Consider the following 18,427-nt stretch of genomic DNA (forward strand, 5'->3'; position numbering starts at 1 on the left):
TGACAACAGATTCTTCATAGAAAAACTCACGGGGGCAGACATCTGTCTGGTAATACTTCTTTGTTGGTGCCAGACAGTGCAGTTTTATAGACAATAGACAATAGGCACAGGACTAAGCCATTCGACCCTTCACTGTGATCATGGCTGATCATCCGCAATCAGTACCCCGTTCCTGCCCTCTCCGCATATTCCTTGACTCCGCAATCATTAAGAGCTCTATCTAACGCTTTCTTGAAAGCATCCAGAGAATTGGCCTCCACAGCCTTCTGAGGCAGAGCATTCCATAGATCCACAACTCTCTGGGTGAAAAAGTTTTTCCTCTACTCCGTTCTACATGGCCAACCCCTTTTTCTTAAACTGTGGCCTCTGGTTCTGGACTCCCCCAACATTGGGAACATGTTTCCTGCCTCTAGCGTGTCCAATCCCTTAATAATCTTATATGTTTCAATCAGATCCCCTCTCATCTTTCTAAATTCCAGTGTTCCAGTGAAAACACTGTCATTCAAGCGTGAAGAAAGTTTAACTCTTTGTGGTACAGGGAAGAGTGATAGAACCAATGACGCAATGTAAACTCCATTAGCTGGGGTCTCGAAGGTCGACTGTTCTTTTCTCCATAGACGCTGCCTGGCCAGAAGAGTTCCTCCAGCATTTTGTGTGTGTTACACAAATTTCCAGAATTTACTGAATTTCTCTTGTTTGAGAGAGATCGGTGACGGGTCACTGCCCCGTTGGATATTTCATATGTCACTACCGGGGTGAAAGATGCTTTCAGCTCGCACTCAGCAGAAACCACACTGGAGAGTAACCACACAAAGACGTTGTTTCTGCATTGTTTCTCTTAATCCGTTTGGACAATAATTCACTCGTTAACATGAATATGTCAGGACTCCCTTCTCCCACTAAATTCTCTCCCGATCCCGACCAAAGCCGAGCCTCACTGTAAACGCTGAATAATAGACAATAGACAATAGACAATAGGTGCAGAAGTAGACCATTCGGCCCCTCGAGTCTGTACCGCCATTCTGAGATCATGGCTGATCATTCACTATCAATACCCAGTCCCTGCCTTGTCCCCATATCGCTTGATTCCCCTATCCATCAGATATCTATCTAGCTCGTCCTTGAAAGCATCCAGAGAATTGGCCTCCACCGTCTTCCGATGTAGTGCATTCCACACCTGCACACCTCTCTGGGCGAAGAAGCTCTTCCTCAACTCTGTTTTAAATAACTGACCTCTTATTCTCAATCCATGCCCTCTGGTACTGGACTCTCCCAACATCTGGAACATATTTCCTTCCTCAATCCTATCAAATCCTTTAATTATCTTAAACGTTTCAATCAGATCCCCTCTCAATCTCCTCAATTCCAGCGTGTACAAGCCCAATCTCTCCAATCTCTCTGCGTAAGACAGCCCTGCCATCCCAGGAATCAACCTAGTGAATCTACGCTGCACTTCCTCAACGGCCAGAATGTCCTTCCGTAAACCTGGAGACCAAAACTGTACACAATATTCCAGGTGTGGTCTCACCAGGGCCCTGTACAAATGCAAAAGGACATCCTTGCTCTTGTATTCAATTCCCCTTGTAACAAAGGACAACATTCCATTTGCCCTCTTCACTGCCTGTTGCAGTTGCTCATTCACCTTCATTGACTGGTGAACTAGGACTCCTAGGTCTCTTTGCATTTCTCCCTTACCTGACTCTACACCGTTCAGACAATACTCTGCCCTCTTGTTCCTGCTTCCAAAGTGGATAACTTCACATTTATTCAAATTGAATGACATCTGCCAAGTATCTGCCCACTCACCCAGCCTATCCAAGTCTCCCTGTATTCTCCTAACGTCCTTTTCGCAGTTTAGTATCGTCAGCAAACTTGCTGATATAGTTTTCAATGTCCTCATCTAAATCATTGACATAAATCATAAAGAGCTGTGGTCCCAATACAGAGCCCTGTGGTACCCCACTAGTTACCTCCAGCCAGTCCGAGAAACACCCATTCACTGCTACCCTTTGCTTTCTATCTGCCAACCAGTTTTCTATCCATGTTGAAACCCTGCCCCCAATGCCATGAGCTCTGATTTTACTCACCAATCTCCTATGTGGCACCTTATCGAATGCCTTCTGAAAATCTAGGTATACAACATCCACTGGCTTACCCTCGTCTAACATCCTTGTTACACCCTCAAAAAACTCCAATTGTACAGTATCACAGACAACACTTACCTCTGATGTTGTAACCGGACGGCGTTCAGTGTGGTCCCGGGAAATCACAGTCTGACTTCCCGGGTGACCGACAATGTTCCTGCACCGGTGTTCTCACCCTGTACGGAGAGTTGAGTCTGAGCTGCTGCTCCCGAGGCCACTCGGCTGTGATGTGTCCGCCGCTCATTACAGATGGACAGGGCCGGGTGAGCCGGGGTGCAGCGGGACTGCCGCAGTCCGGGTCACACTAACTCTCACCGGCTCAGGACGGGTCTGACAGCGGGAGGAGGCGGGAGTGGGGTCAATGTAGCAACCCTAAAGAGGAAAACAAACAGGCTGCGTTAACCTTTCTGTCCGGATTTCCGTGTGGATCTCTCCTTTTTCTTTCATCGCAACCAGTGGGGCGGAGTTTCTCTGTTTAACTTAGCCATTCCCAGGCTGCGGATTTGATCCAGCCCGGATCCTGGGAGGGTCTGATCTCCGCCCTGTGTGTAAACAAGACTGCCCGGCATAGGTACAGTTTCAGTTCAAGCGACCCTTACCTGTTCAGGTACAGGGAGCCGCCTTTATTCTGAAATTAAACCAAGCACGTTCGGCTATATATATTCAAACTGAAATGGAATAAAACTGTTCAAAACTAGTCAGGAAGGAAAAGTTAAACTCCAGATGTTTCGATCAAACAGAAACACAAAGGGGATGTTGGGCCCCCTAATGAGTATTAAGACGATAAGACCATAAGACATAGGAGTAGAATCTGGCCCATCAAGTCTGCTCCGCCATTTACTCATGGCGATTAAGAGGGAGAGTTCAGATTGCTCACAATCAACACAAGAACAATCGATGCATTCATCTGAAATAAGGAACTCTGAAAAGGGAACAGATGTTTACAGTACAGATGCCGCCCCCTTGCTTTGAAATAAGTGCCATTGTTCTAGAGCTGATCTTAATCTTTACCTAACCTGTGGAAAATGTAAATCATGCCAGCAGGAAGCAGTTGGAACACAAAAGGCACCAGAGCCAGAAATGGCTTAAAAAATATCTCCCTGATCACTGATCCAATGCACAGACAACTGGTTGTCTGAAAATAAAGATCCGAAATAAATATCAGAAGTGGAATTATTCTCACCTTAATTCCGCAAGAATACTGTGTGTCGTTTCTTACAAATAGCCCCGTCCGCCGCCCCACAGGGATCTCTCGAAACCATGGCAACACACAGGGTGCTGGAGGAACTCTGCAGGTCAGGCAGCATCTATGGATGGGTGTAAACAGTCGGCGGTTGGGTCGAGACCCTTCATCAGGACTGGACTGGAATGGGGAAGAGGGCAGATGATTGGAAGGTGCGGCTTGTTGTTCTGTGAGACTCGGTGCTCAGGGTCTGCGAGCAAGCGGCTGCCTGTCCGTCACATTCCATAGAACAGGGAGCGGCCGTTCCGCTGAAATCAAATCCAAACCGGTTCGACAAAACACTGTCATTCAAGTGTGAAGAAAGTTTAACCCTTTCTGCTACAGGGAAGAGCGATAGAACCAATGACGCGATGTAAAGTACATTAGCTGGGGTCTCGAACGTCGACTCTACTCGTTTCCATAGACGCTGCCTGGCCTGCAGAGTTCCTCCAGCATTTTGTGTCTGTTTCTCGGATTTCCATCATTTACTGAATTTCTCTTGTTTGAGAGAGATCGGTGACGGGTCACTGCCCCGTGGGATATTTCACATCTCACTACCGGGGTGAGAGATGCTTTCTGCTCGCACTCAGTAGGGGCTGGGGTTGCTGTTCTGTGAGACTCACAGCGCGATTTTCAGTGCACAAGCTGCTGCCCGTCCGCAGGACGGATTCTCTGCTGAAACCACACAGACCAGTTCGACACTCCTCTTCAACTGCACCAAGCTGGCTTAATATTGTATTTTTATCACTTCTGTTACAGAAAATACAACAATAAACACCCGATAGTAGGGAAAAGAAAGTTCCCCAGTGTCTGAAATCTGAATGACTACCTGTTACAATTGCTACCAGAGTTTGTGAGATTCCAGCATTTAATTTTACCCTAACCTCCCATCATTTGTAGTTTTAATATCATATTTTGCGCTTTAATTAGATAAATTGCTCTGTGGCATTCTCCACTGCGACGTCACGGACTGTAAAACAGTAAACTCTCACGGTCGCTCTGTTATTCTGAGTGGTGACTTTATTGTGTGTGTGTGTGTGTGTGTGTGTGTGTGTGTGTGTGTGTGTGTGTGTGTGTGTGCGTGTGTGATGTGTGTGTGTGTGTGTGTGTGCGTGTGCGTGTGTGTGTGCGTGTGCGTGTGTGTGCGTGTGCGTGTGCGTGCGTGTGCGTGTGTGCGTGTGCGTGAGAGAGAGAGGGAGAGAGAGAGAGAGAGAAATCGGAGAAGGGACCCGGCCCTGCCCTGTGGGACATTTTGGATGTCATTATCCGTGAGCAAGGTTCATCTGCACCGACTCAGTACAAACCGCCCTAGAAAATGTGTCTGACTGAAGGTGACGACGTCGTTTCTTTTAATGTATTTGGTCAACAATGAACTTGTCAGAACTCCCTTCTCCCCTTGTTTTCCCTCACACTCCGAACAACAGCCGAGCCCCGCTGTAAACGGTCACTGATATGCAGAATCGGAGACAACGTTTACCTCTGATGTTGATACCGGACGGAGTTCAGCGCGGTCCTGGATAGCCGATCATGTCGCTCGTTACAGATAGGCAGGTCCGGATAATCCGGGGTAAATGAAGCCGTCCGCAGTTCCGATCCCTCGCCTCCTCACCAGCCCAGTACAGGTCAGTCAGCGGGAGGAGAGGGGACTAGGACAAATGCAGCAAAAACAGACAGAATTACACAGGCTGTGTGAACCCTCCCTCACGGTCGCAAGAATTTTCTGTCTGCATTTCCGTGTCGATTGCACTTTTCCAACTCGCTGGCGGAGCTTCTCCGGTTTATTCAGCCAATCCCAGGCTGCGAATTTGATCCAGCCAGGTTCAGGCTCCACCCTCCTTGTCAACGCGGCTGTCCGCTGCAGGGCGAATTTCAGCTCAAACACTCCACACCCAGCACAGCTATTTCGAGATAAAATTATTTAAAGCATTTCAGAGCAGGGAGGATTAATGAAGGAGGGGTGGCGTTACCAGTCAGAGAAAATGTCACGACAGTGCTCCGTAGAACCCTACTAATGAAGCATTCTGTGTGGAAATGAGAAATAAGTAAGGTATGGCCACGGCAATGGGGCGATATTAAAGACAACCCGACAGTCCCAGGAATTTAGAGGAACACATTTTTAAGATCGTATATTGTTGCAAGAAACTTAAGGTTGTTACACTTGGTGATTTTAACTTTTCACATAATGACTGGGAATCTCATACTGTAAATGGACCAGGTGGGATAGAGTTTGTGAAACGTGTCGAAGAACTTTTCCTTCACCAGTACGCAGAAGCCTCAAGGTAAGCGTGCAATACTGAATCTGCTATGAAGGAATGAGGCAGGGCAGCGGACAGAAATTTGTGCAAAGCAACACTTTGCATCCGGTGACCATGATGCCAATATGCACCTAAATATACAGAAGATTCGGCCTGACCTGTGGGTTGGGATTCTGAATTGGAGAAAGTACAATTTTGATGGTGTCAGAATGGATCTGGCAAGTGTGGATTGAGACAGGCCGCTGCTTTGTGGCGAAAGTGTACTTGGAAGGTGTGATGACTTCAAAAGCGAAATTTTGCGACTACCAGCTTGCAAGTGCCTGGCAGAATGAAAGGTAAGGATAACAAGCGTAGGAGTATAGCAAGTGCAAGAAAAGAAATCCGGGCGGCTAAAAGAAGGCATGAAGTTCCTCTGATAGGCAAGGTGAAGAGAGTTATTGAGAATTCCACCAACATGATCAGAGCAAAAGGATTGCAAGGGATAAAACTGTATCACTGGAAAATCAGAATGATCAGAATAGATCACTGAATCTACTTCTTCAGGCAGGATCTCTCCCACTCCGGGGAGCCGGCAGCAAGCCGATGGACAAGCGGTCTCCTCCTGCTTCTCAAACATACATCAGACACCGGCTGCAGAAGACGGTTCACAAACGCCCCCAACTTCCCTCAGAGGGAAATGGAGATGAATAAAAAAGGGGGACATTTGGTTTGAAGTTTGTTCCACTTTGACAGTGAGTTCAGAACCGGAGCGGGAGACCCGTCTCCCAGCTGGTACCACCCTCTCAGCTGGGCCGCCTCTGCAGTTGGCTGTAACCAGTGATTGACATCTCTTCGCATCAATGAAAATAACGTAGTTTGTAAATACTCTGTTGATAGTGACGATGGGGGTGGAATGACGTGATTGTTACCTCAGCCGTTAACACGTCTGAAAGCCCGCCAGGCAGCGCGGTTGAGTGAACTCGGCCTTTTCTCCTTGGAGAGATGGAGGATGAGAGGTGACCTGATAGAGCTAGATAAGATGATGAGAGGCATTGATCGTGTGGACAGTCAGAGGCTTTTTTTTCCCCAGGCCTGAAATGGCTACAACGAGACAGCATTGTTTTAAGGTGCTTGGAAGTCAGTACAGAGATGTCAGGGGTAAGTTTTTTTACACAGAGAGTGGTGAGTGCGTGGAATAGCTTTCCGGCAACAGTGGTGGAGGCGGATACGATAGGATTACTTAAGAGATTCCTGGATAGGTACATGGAGCTCAGAAAAATAGAGGGCCAGGGGCAACTCTGTCATGGACAGGAGCTTGCCTGTCGGTCCAACACCGTGTTGTCCAATTCACCGAGTTGGTCATAAATTGAATCCCCTGACGTAGCTGGGGCACATACTTAAAGCACAACGTTGGAGGTAAATCATTCATCAATTTAATGCTTGTTTTCAGCTCACCATATAAATAAAATTATATCTCTCTTCGAATGCAGTCATTATACCAGCTTACATTATTTAAATTGTCAGAGTTTTTCCAGTCAACATACGAATACCGTACGCATAACTGGACCACATATCCCTCAAAACTGAAACTGCAGGTGATGAAATCACGGCTGATCTGATCTGATCTGAAATTTCATTCCGTATCCCCCCATGTCCATCCCTGTAACCCACTGGTTATCAGGAATCTCGGCCTTCAACAGAATCAAAGGCTTTGCTTCCACTGGCCATTGAGGAGAAGAGTTCAGAACACCCTCAGTCAACACAGGAACAATACATGTATCTGTCTGAAATTAGAAATTCTGAAAACTGCCGGGTCACACTAACTCTCACCGGCTCAGGACGGGTCTGACAGCGGGAGGAGGTGGGAGTGGTCACTCATTACAGATGGACAGGGCCGGGTGAGCCGGGGTGGAACGGGACTGCCGCAGTCCGGGTCACACTAACTCTCACCGGCTCAGGACGGGTCTGACAGTGGGAGGAGGCGGGAGTGGGGTCAATGTAGCAACCCTAAAGAGGAAAACAAACAGGCTGCGTTCACCATTCTTATTTCCTTGTGGATCTCCCCTTTTTTTCTTTCATCGTAACCAGTGGGGCAGAGTTATTCTATTTAACACAGCGAGTCCCAGGCTGAGAGTTGAGTCTGAGCTGCTGCTCCCGAGGCCGCTGGGCTGTGATGTGCCCGCCGTTTATTACAGATGGACAGGGCCGGGTGAGCCGGGGTAGAGCGGGACTGCCGCAGTCCGGGTCACACTAACTCTCACCGGCTCAGGACGGGTCTGACAGCGGGAGGGGGCGGGAGTGGTCATTCATTACAGATGGACAGGGCCGGGTGAGCCGGGTAGAGCGGGACTGCCGCAGTCCGTGTCACACTAACTCTCACCGGCTCAGGACGGGTCTGACAGCGGGAGGAGGCGGGAGTGGTCACTCATTACAGATGGACAGGGCCGGGTGAGCCGGGGTAGAGCGGGACTGCCGCAGTCCGGGTCACAATGACTCTCACCGGCTCAGGACGGGTCTGACAGCGGGAGGAGGCGGGAGTGGTCACTCATTACAGATGGACAGGGCCGGGTGAGCCGGGGTAGAGCGGGACTGCCGCAGTCCGGGTCACACTAACTCCCACCGGCTCAGGACGGGTCTGACAGCGGGAGGGGGCGGGAGTGGTCACTCATTACAGATGGACAGGGCCGGGTGAGCCGGGGTAGAGCGGGACGGCCACAGTCCGGGTCACAGTAACTCTCACCGGCTCAGGACGGGTCTGACAGCGGGAGGAGACGGGAGTGGTCACTCATTACAGATGGACAGGGCCGGGTGAGCCGGGGTAGAGCGGGACTGCCGCAGTCCGGGTCACACTAACTCTCACCGGCTCAGGACGGGTCTGACAGCGGGAGGAGACGGGAGTGGTCACTCATTACAGATGGACAGGGCCGGGTGAGCCGGGGTAGAGCGGGACTGCCACAGTCCGGGTCACACTAACTCTCACCGGCTCAGGACGGGTCTGACAGCGGGAGGAGGCGGGAGTGGTCACTCATTACAGATGGACAGGGCCGGGTGAGCCGGGGTAGAGCGGGACTGCCGCAGTCCGGGTCACACTAACTCTCACCGGCTCAGGACGGGTCTGACAGCGGGAGGAGGCGGGAGTGGTCACTCATTACAGATGGACAGGGCCGAGTGAGCCGGGGTAGAGCGGGACTGCCGCAGTCCGGGTCACACTAACTCCTACCGGCTCAGGACGGGTCTGACAGCGGGAGGAGGCTGGAGTGGGGTCAATGTAGCAACCCTAAAGAGGAAAACAAACAGGCTGCGTTAACCTTTCTGTCCGGGTTTCCGTGTGGATCTCTCCTTTTTCTTTCATCGCAACCAGTGGGGCCGAGTTTCTCTGTTTGACGCAGCGAGTCCCAGGCTGCAGATTTGATCCAGCCCGGGTTCAGGGAGGATCTGAGCTCCGCCCTCTGTGTAAGAAAGACTGCCCGGCGTGGATAAGAGTTTCAGCTCAAACCTCCCTCGCCTGTTCAGGTGCAGGGAGCCGCATTTCTGCTGAAATTAAAGCAAACACGTTCGACTATATATTTCCACTAACTGGGAAAAAAAAAACTGGGAGAGATGTTTGCATTTCCATCCGGACAATTATTGTCACAAGTACCCTCCTCGCCCACGATTTCATTCCACACCCCGCCGGAAATACTTGTTGAATTTATTTCTCTTAAAAGTCATTTATTCCAAATGGCCAGAGGTTTTGCCGAGGGAGGGAGTGACGCACTCACTGAAAATGGTCACATACGTTAAAATGGTCGACAGGGAGGGAATGACGCACTGATTGAAATGAGCATGGGGGAGGGGGGGAGCTGTTTGCCGATTAAAAATGGGAGCGTCACTCCCCTCTGTCCCCTGACCTAACCCTCACTATCCTCATCCCTCTACCCCATCTACCCTATCTATACCCCTCATGATTTTGTGAATCGCCATCAAATCTGCCCCAAATCTTCCGGGTTCCAAGGAACAAAGTCGTAACCTATTTAATCTTCCCTTATAACTCAGGTCCTCCAATTGCAGCAACATCCTTGTAAATTTTCCTTGTACTCTGTCAACCTTATTTACATCTTTCCTGTGGGTAGGTGACGTAAACTGCAAACATACTCCAAATTAGGCCTCATAACTGTCTTATACCATGCAGTGTCCTGTATTGAATACTTTAATTTATGAAGGCAAATGTGCCAAAGATTTCTTTACTACCTTATCTAGTTGTGCTGCCACTATCAATGAATTGTGGATCCGTATTCCCGGATGCCTTTGTCCTACCGCACCCCTCAGTGCCGAACCCTTCATTGTGTAAGACCCATCCTGGTTGATCCTACTGAAGTGTAACAGCTCACAAGCCTGCATTAAACTCCATCTGCCATTGTCAGACATTTTTACACCTGATGCAGGTCCCGCTGCAAGCTCAGATAGACTTCCTCGCTGTCAAATACTCCCCAAACCTTGGTGTCATCTGCAAATTTGCTGATCCGGATAATCGAATTATCATCGAGATCATTGATAAAGTTGACAAACAACAACGGATATCAGCACCGATCCCTCTGGAAATCCACAAGTCACGGGTCTCCAGTCAGAGAGACAACCATCTGCTACCACTCTCTGCCTTCCCCCTCTATGCTAATGTCTACTCCCATTTACTAACCCAACTTGAATGCCAAGAGAATGAAATTTATTGGTCAACACCCTATGCGGGACCTTGACAAATGCCTTGCTAAAGTCCATGTAGACAATATCTAGAGTCTTGCCTTCATCAACTTTCCTGGTAACATCCCTTGTAACCTCTTCGAAAAACTCAATAGATTGTCTGGAACACACAAAGTCATATAGGATGTCCCTAATCAGTCCTGTTTATTTAAATACTCCTATATCCGGTCCTTCCAATGTCTTCACACGACTGATGTCAACTGCACCATCCTATAATTTCCTGTTTTAATTTTGGAGCCTTTTATAAACAGTGGATCAAAATTAGCTATCCTCCAATCCCTTGGTAGCTCTCCTGTCTTTGAGCATGACTTAAACATAATGGTTACATCCTTGCAATTTCTGCATCCGCCTACATCGGGGTCCAACGATTGAACTTCGCAGTCACTGGGGATTTATACACTCGAAGTTGCCCAATTTGCCCAAAACACTTAATCATCCGTAATTTGTATAACATCTGTGGCCTCACTTCTCCTTTGCCTCACCTATATAGATTCAATTTCCGATTGAACACAGGAGCAAAGATCCACTTCAGAACTCCTCTATCTGTTTTGGCTCCATGCGTACATTGCCATTCTGATAATCCAGATGATCAATTGTGTCTCCTGAAATCCTTTTGCTCTTAAAACATCTGTATGATCCCTCACCTTGTCTGTTAGGACAACCTTATGCCACCCGATAGCCTTCCTGGTTTCTTTCCTCAATCTTATCTTGCATTTCCTCGACTCCATAAGTACCTCAATTTTTTCCTACCTGCCTACACCTGTTATGCATCAATTTTTTTTTCTATACCAGGGCCTCAATACCACGGAGCAGAGCCATTGTTCTCCATACTTCCTTTGAATCTGATGGCATTGTGATCACCAGATGCAAACAGTTTCCCTACACAGACTTCTATTACCTCGGTCCTGTCTCAGTCCCTAATGGGAGATCAAGTAGGACACTTGAGTCTTTGGGACTTCAATGTACTGATTAATGAAACTTCTGTGAGACATTTGTCAACTACATGAGTACATCTGCAGTATGAGAGTTCGAGTCTGTATGTGGAAGGTTAAAATCAAATTATAACAAATTATGTTTTTTGCAATATTCTCTGACGTCTACTAATTTGTTCCTCTAAATCCCATAGTCTCTTGGGTGGTCTATAAGGCAGACCCATTAACATGTTTAAACAAATTTTATTTCTCCGATCTACCTATAAAGCCTCACTAGATGAGTTCTCCCATCTGCCTTTACTGCACACTGCCATGACCGTTTCCCCGAGTAGTGAAACCACCCCTACCCCTTTAATCCCTCATGCTCTGTCCTGTCCAAAACAACAGATCCCCAGAATATTGAGCTGCCAGTTCGCTGCAAGCCAGTCTCAATAATGTTGACAATATCATAATGCCATCTGTTGATCCATGACCTAAGCTCATCTGCCTTTCCTTCAATACAATACATCGTGGGAATTTTCTATGTATTTCTATCGATTTACAGAGAGTGAGGAAGTGGTGGGTGCTGTTGTCACACAGATTTACAAGGGATTTCAGCCACCCCAGAAAAACAGGAGTTGTATTCTGTGAATGCTTCAGAGATGGGGTCATTTTTGCTGCAGTTGGAAGTTTCCACATCCCTTAGAAGGCTAACAATGATACCAGTGCCCAAGAAGAGCAGTGTGAGTTGCATTAATGACTATCATCCATAGCAATAACAGTTACTGTGATGAATTGCTCTGAGAGGTTTGCGATGGCTAGAATTAGCTCTTCTCTCAGCAAGGACCTGGGCCCACTGTAATTTCCCTGTATCCACAATAGGTCACAATGCAATCTCCTCGGCTCCTCACGCGGCTTTGGATTACCTTGACAATACGAATACTTACATCAGATTGCAGTTTCTCAACCGGAGCTCAGCGTGTAAAGCATACTGTTATTCCTACAGTTCTGATCAAAAGGCTCGAACCGCTGGGCCTTTCTACCTCCCTCTGCAACCGGATCCTCAATTTCCTCAACAGAAAACCAAAATCTGTGCGGTTTGGATATAACGCCTGAACATCACCATCGACACTGGTGCACCTCAAGGATATGTGCTTTGCCCACTGCCCTACTCTCTCTGCACCCATGGCTGTGCAGCTTGGCACAGCTCAAATGCCAGTGACAAATTTGCTATTGTTGGCAAATTTTCAGATGGCGAGAAGGCGGCAAACAGGAGCGAGGTATATCACCTGGAGGAGTGGTGTATATCACCTGGAGGAGTGGTTTATATCACCTGGAGGAGTGGTGTATATCACCGGGATGAGTGGTGTATATCACCTGGAGGAGTGGTGTATATCACCTGGAGGAGTGGTGTATATCACCTGGATGAGTGGTGTATATCACCTGGAGGAGTGGTGTATATCACCTGAATGAGTGGTGTATATCACCTGGATGAGTGTTGTATATCACCTGGAGGAGTGGTGTATATCACCTGGAGGAGTGGTGTATATCACCTGGAGGAGTGGTGTATATCACCTGGAGGAGTGGTGTATATCACCTGGAACAGTGTTGTATATCACCTGGATGAGTGGTGTATATCACCTGGAGGAGTGGTGTATATCACCTGGATGAGTGTTGTATATCACCTGGATGAGTGGTGTATATCACCTGGATGAGTGGTGTATGTCACCTGGAGGAGTGGTGTATATCACCTGGAGGAGTGGTGTATATCACCTGGAACAGTGTTGTATATCACCTGCAGGAGTGGTGTATACCACCTGGAACAGTGTTGTATATCACCGGGATGAGTGGTGTATATCACCGGGATGAGTGGTGTATATCACCTGGAGGAGTGGTGTATATCACCTGGAGGAGTGGTGTATATCACCTGGAACAGTGTTGTATATCACCTGGATGAGTGGTGTATATCACCTGGAGGAGTGGTGTATATCACCGGGAGGAGTGGTGTATATCACCTGGAGGAGTGGTGTATATCACCTGGAGGAGTGGTGTATATCACCGGGATGAGTGGTGTATATCACCTGGAGGAGTGGTGTATATCACCTGGAGGAGTGGTGTATATCACCTGGATGAGTGGTGTATATCACCTGGATGAGTGGCGTTGCAGCAACAAACTTGCACGCATCATCAGTAAGACCAATGGTCTAATTGTGGACTTCTGAACGGGTAAGACGAGGGCACAGACACACACCAATCGTCATTGATCAGTCAGCAGTGGAAAGAGTGAGCAACTTCATGTCCCTGTGTGTCAGCATCTCTGAGGATCTCCAGGGCCCAGCATACCGATGCAGTTACAAAGAATGCACAGCAACCATTATATTTCATTAGAAGTTTGATGAGATTATGGATATGACCAAAGACTCACAGATTGCTACAGTTGTACCGTAAAAACTGTTTTAACTGGCCGCACGTCGCTTGATATGGCGGGATGGGGGAAGTGGTGAAGCTACAGCACAGGATCGAAATACTCTCAGCAATGTTGTCAATTCAGTCAGCTCCATCATGGGCAGTAGCCTCCGTAGCATCCAGGAAATCGTCTTGGAGCGATGCCTCAAAACGGCGGCATCAGTCATTAGGGATCTGCTTCACCAAGGAGATGCCCTCTTCTCGTTGGTATCACCAGGAAGGTGGTACAAGAGATTGAGGGCACACACTCAACTAGTCAGGAAACGCTTCCTTCCCTCTGCCATCTGATTTCTGAATTGACATGAAACCCACGAACCTACTTCACTGAATTCATTGTTACAATACTTATTGAAATTTCAGGAACAGATACTTATTGTAATACAGTTTTTTCTCTACTATTATATATTGCATTGTACTGCTGCCACAAAGCCAACAACGTTCACGATGTATGCCTGTGATATGACACATCCTCCTGATGACTCTGCGGGGATTAATCCTGATTGGGCCTATCAGGCTGAAGATCCACTTCCCGTGTACTTCTCTGTTTCCCAATAACAAACTGTGCAGACAGACGGACAAAGATCACATCCTCATCCCTGGGACTCAATCACAGCCGTCGTGGGGCAGTAATGCCGCTGCTCCACTTGTCAGTGATGGGAAACCATCTTTCTCATTTCACTTTCCAGAGAGCCAGACTCTGAGCATTGCCGATCTGGGGCTGTGTTCACAGGGATACCCGAGGCTTTTTGAAACAGACTCGTTCCCACTGCCCTGAGAGGACACTTGCAGTGTGGATGGTCCTGCAGCAGCCCCGGGGTCATCAGCTCCTGGACTCAGACCCTGGTCATTGGGCAACAGCAGAGCTCTGCAAAGTCTCCCCCATAACTTACATGGTTAGTTTCTCCCCAGAGCAGTCAAAGTATGCTGTGCAAGAATGTTGTTGGTCAGTTGTCAAACTGGAACAATGTGACACATACTGCTCTGGGAGAGAGAACAGTTAATTCACTGAATTAAAACTATATAGTTCAGTACAATGTAGCAAGACATTTGGCAGAGTCCCACCTGGGAGATTAGTCAAGAAGGTTTGGCATTCAGAATGAGGTGGTAAATTGATTTAGACATTGGTTTTGCGGCAGAAGCCAGTAAGTGGTGGAAGATGGTTTGACTCTCTGACTGGAGACCAGTGACTCGTGGGGTGCAGTGGGGGTCAGTGCTGGGTTCATTGTTGCTTATCATCTCGCTCAACGTTCTGGATGATTTAATTACTGCAATAGTTGTTTTTTGTTCAACAGTAGGTTATTTGCCGTGGTCCGTACTTATTAACTTAGTTTACAGTAACTCTGTAGTCAGAGCTTTTCTTGTGCACAGACCAGGCAGAAATTGGCCACTCAGCCCATCGAGCCTGCTGCCCCAAACAGTGAAATCATGGTGGTCGCTCTGCAATGCCACCTGTCGCTTTCTGTAACTGGTCACCACCCCACCCACAATGTTTGTTATGTATCAAGACCTTGAACAGAATCAACGTCTTTTCTTTTAAAGGACGTTGAGGAAATCAGCTCAAAACACCAACAATAAACACAGTCATGAGAAAAACGACATGCATTCATCTGAAGTCACAAGTTTTGGAAACAGAAGCCGCGTTGACAAAACATCTTTTTGCACACTTGCTCCACTCTTCTCCCACCCCCCCATCCACTTTTCCTCCCACCCTCCTTCCCCAAGCTCTCTCCTTCCCCCTCCCGTGCTCTACTCATCCCATGCTCAACTACCATTCCTCTTTCCCCACACCCTTCCCCGCTCTCTCATGCCTTCATCCCTCTCCATCTCTCCTTCTTTTTCCTGCCCAGCTGCCGCCTGTCAATCCCTGTCTAACAATGTAGACTGTCATCTAAACGGGAGAATGTTCAAACATCAGAGTGCAGAGGGAATCAGGTGTACTCGGGTCTGACTCCTGGAAGGTTAATCCATAGGTTGAGTCTGTGATAAAGAAGGCAAGTGCAATGTTGTCATTTATTGCAAGGGGAATAGAATATAAAAGCAAGGAGATAATTCTCAGTCTTTATGAGACATCAATCAGGACATATTTCAAGTGTCATTAACTGTTTTGGGCCCAATATCTCAGGAAGCATGTGTTGTCGTAGTTGAGTGACCGCAGGAGGCTCATGAGGATGATTCCAGCAATGACTCATTCTGCCCCTCACCTTTACCCTTACATCAACAATATTTTAAGGGTTATTGGCAAATTTGGGAAAGATGCATTTTTCATACACTGTGTTGTGTCTTTGTATTAAGGAATGTCACAGTTGGGAATGGCATGAATCTTTTTTTTAAGGTATCATAAAAAAAGTTTTAAAACAACTGCAGATAATGAGAGTTTGAAGTAAAAATAATTAAATTCTGCAAACTCACAGCAAACAGGACAGCAACTGTAACTGTTAATGTAGCTCGTTCAAGCCCGTTGGCAGTGTCGTTTATGACATGTTACAGGTTCCTTGCAAACTATTAACAGTTTAGCACATTTGCATATGCAGAAATAGTTAAACAGAACACTGAAGTGACTTTGTTTATGTGATAGAGAGTGAAATGTCAAACCAGTTTGAATTGGTTTCAGCAGAAAGGCTGCTCCCTGTTCTGAGGAATATGCAGGCAGCTGTTTAAACACAAACCCTGAGCTCCGAGTCTCACACAAAAGCAACCTGCACCTTCCAAATCAATCAATGATATTGCCTCTTCCCTCTTCCTTTCCAGTTCCACTGAAGGGTCTCGGCCCAAAACGTTCCCATTATATTCAGTTCCATACATACTGCCCGGACCTGCTGAGTTACTCCAGCATTTTGTCTTTCCCTGGTTATGAAATATCCATGACAGGGAGCAGTTTAAAACCATGTCAAAACACATCCAGGCTGTTGAGTATTCTTGGGGAATTAAGCTGTGAATTATTCAAGTCTGATATTAATTTCGGATCTTTACTCAATCAAACTTCTGTCAGTGATCAAGGAGTCATGGTTAGAGAGTCATATCGAAACAGAACACAGTACAGATGCATTGTCTGAGCCATTTAAACCACCTGTTCCCACCCACCTGCACAGTAGCCATATTCCCCCATCCATAGTTTCAAAGGTGAAATCGTGCTCGCATGTACCATTCCTGTTGGCAGCTCATTCCACATTCTCTCGACCCTCTGATTGAAGACTTATCCACTCATGTCCCACTAAAACTTCTCATCTGTCACCCATGATGCATGATCTCTGGTTGTCGTTCCACCTGACTTCAGTGGAAAAGGCCTGCTTGCATTTACCAATCTATACCCATCTTCATGTTGCACTGCTCTGTCAAATCTCCTCTCAATTTTTAGCATTTCACGGATTAAAGTCCAAAACTATTCAACCTTTCCTTATCACCCAGGTCCTCTGGAAACATCCTTGAAGTTTTTCCCAGTACACTTTCAAACTTACACCTCTCCTGTAGGTAGGTGACCAGAACTACACACAATACTCTAAATTTGGACTCACCGATGTCATATACAACTTCAAAATAACATCCCATCTCCTGCAGTCAATAATTTAATTGATGAAGGTCACTATGCCAAAAGCATTTATTAACCACCCTATCTACCTGTGGCGCTGCTTTCAATGAATTATGGACCTCTATTCCCAGATCCTTTTGTTCCACCGCAATGTTAGTGCTCTACTGTTTACTGTGTAAGACCTACCATAGCACAACACTTCACACTTGCCTGCATTAAATTCCATCTGCCATTTTCAGGTCAGTATTTCCAGCTGTTCCAGATCCCTGTAACCTATGATAGATAATTTCCCTCACTGTCAACTACACCCCTAATCTTGGTGTCACATGTAAATGTGCTTATTAAGTTAAAAACATTACCATCCCAATCATTGATATAGATGACAAACAGCAACGGACCCAACGATTAATGGAGACAATCATCTACCATCACAGTCCACCTTCTCCCAAAATGCCATTGTCTACTCCAATTTACTTCCTTACATTGAACATGATGCAAATGAATCTCCCATGCAGGATTGCTAAATGCTTGCAAAAGACCATGTAAACAACATTCGCTTTATTGCCTTCATCTACTTTCCTGGTAACATTCCCAATCTCATCAAAAAAAAATTGTGTGTGTTGCCAGAAGTAAACAAAGTCATGCTGACTGTTCCAAGTCAGTCTTGCCTTTTCAAATACTTATATATGCAGTGCTTCTAATACTGATGTCAGAAGCACTGGTCTATAGTTTGCTGGGGGGTTTTTTAAGCCTTTCTTCAACAGCAGGTCTGTATAACCCATGGAGAGCGGGATTTTACATCATATCCCAGGTACAATCTCAACAAAACGCGAGTAATTGTTAATGTCATTTCACTCTTACACCCAATAACTCTTACAATAAATACAATGTACCTTTCACCTCCCTCTCTACCCACTGCACTTAAACTCTCCATTTTAACACACTCAGGATTGCAGTTTCTCCTGCAGAAGTGGGTGATCTCACATTTCCCACACTGGACTCCAGTGACCTGTTGTTCCCACTCATCCCTTTTGCCTCCATTACCCCAAAACCTCTCAACAAGAGACCCAGAACATAGAACAGTACAGCACAGTGCTCAGTCTATTCAATTAAGGAATATATATCGTTTCAACAACGAACGAGGAGATAAACCACCATACATGTGGGTGATTACTACGTCAGAGCGG

The 18,427-nt window shown here is 46.9% G+C and overlaps 1 protein-coding gene across 1 annotated transcript in view; it reads right to left on the bottom strand.

Moving 5' to 3' along the window:
• Positions 1–6,715, bottom strand: part of LOC132388325 (NACHT, LRR and PYD domains-containing protein 3-like) — a gene marked incomplete at its 3' end in the record, with an annotated part of 61,368 nt that extends 54,653 nt beyond the window's left edge. The window contains exons 1-2 of the mRNA XM_059960660.1: positions 4,844–6,715; positions 2,223–2,516 (exon numbers count right to left, since the gene is read on the bottom strand). The remainder of the gene's footprint in view (positions 1–2,222; positions 2,517–4,843) is intronic.
• Positions 6,716–18,427: the final 11,712 nt, after the last annotated feature.

The sequence above is a fragment of the Hypanus sabinus genome, unplaced genomic scaffold (assembly GCF_030144855.1).
Source record: "Hypanus sabinus isolate sHypSab1 unplaced genomic scaffold, sHypSab1.hap1 scaffold_298, whole genome shotgun sequence".
In the NCBI taxonomy this organism is placed as follows: Eukaryota; Metazoa; Chordata; class Chondrichthyes; order Myliobatiformes; family Dasyatidae; genus Hypanus; species Hypanus sabinus.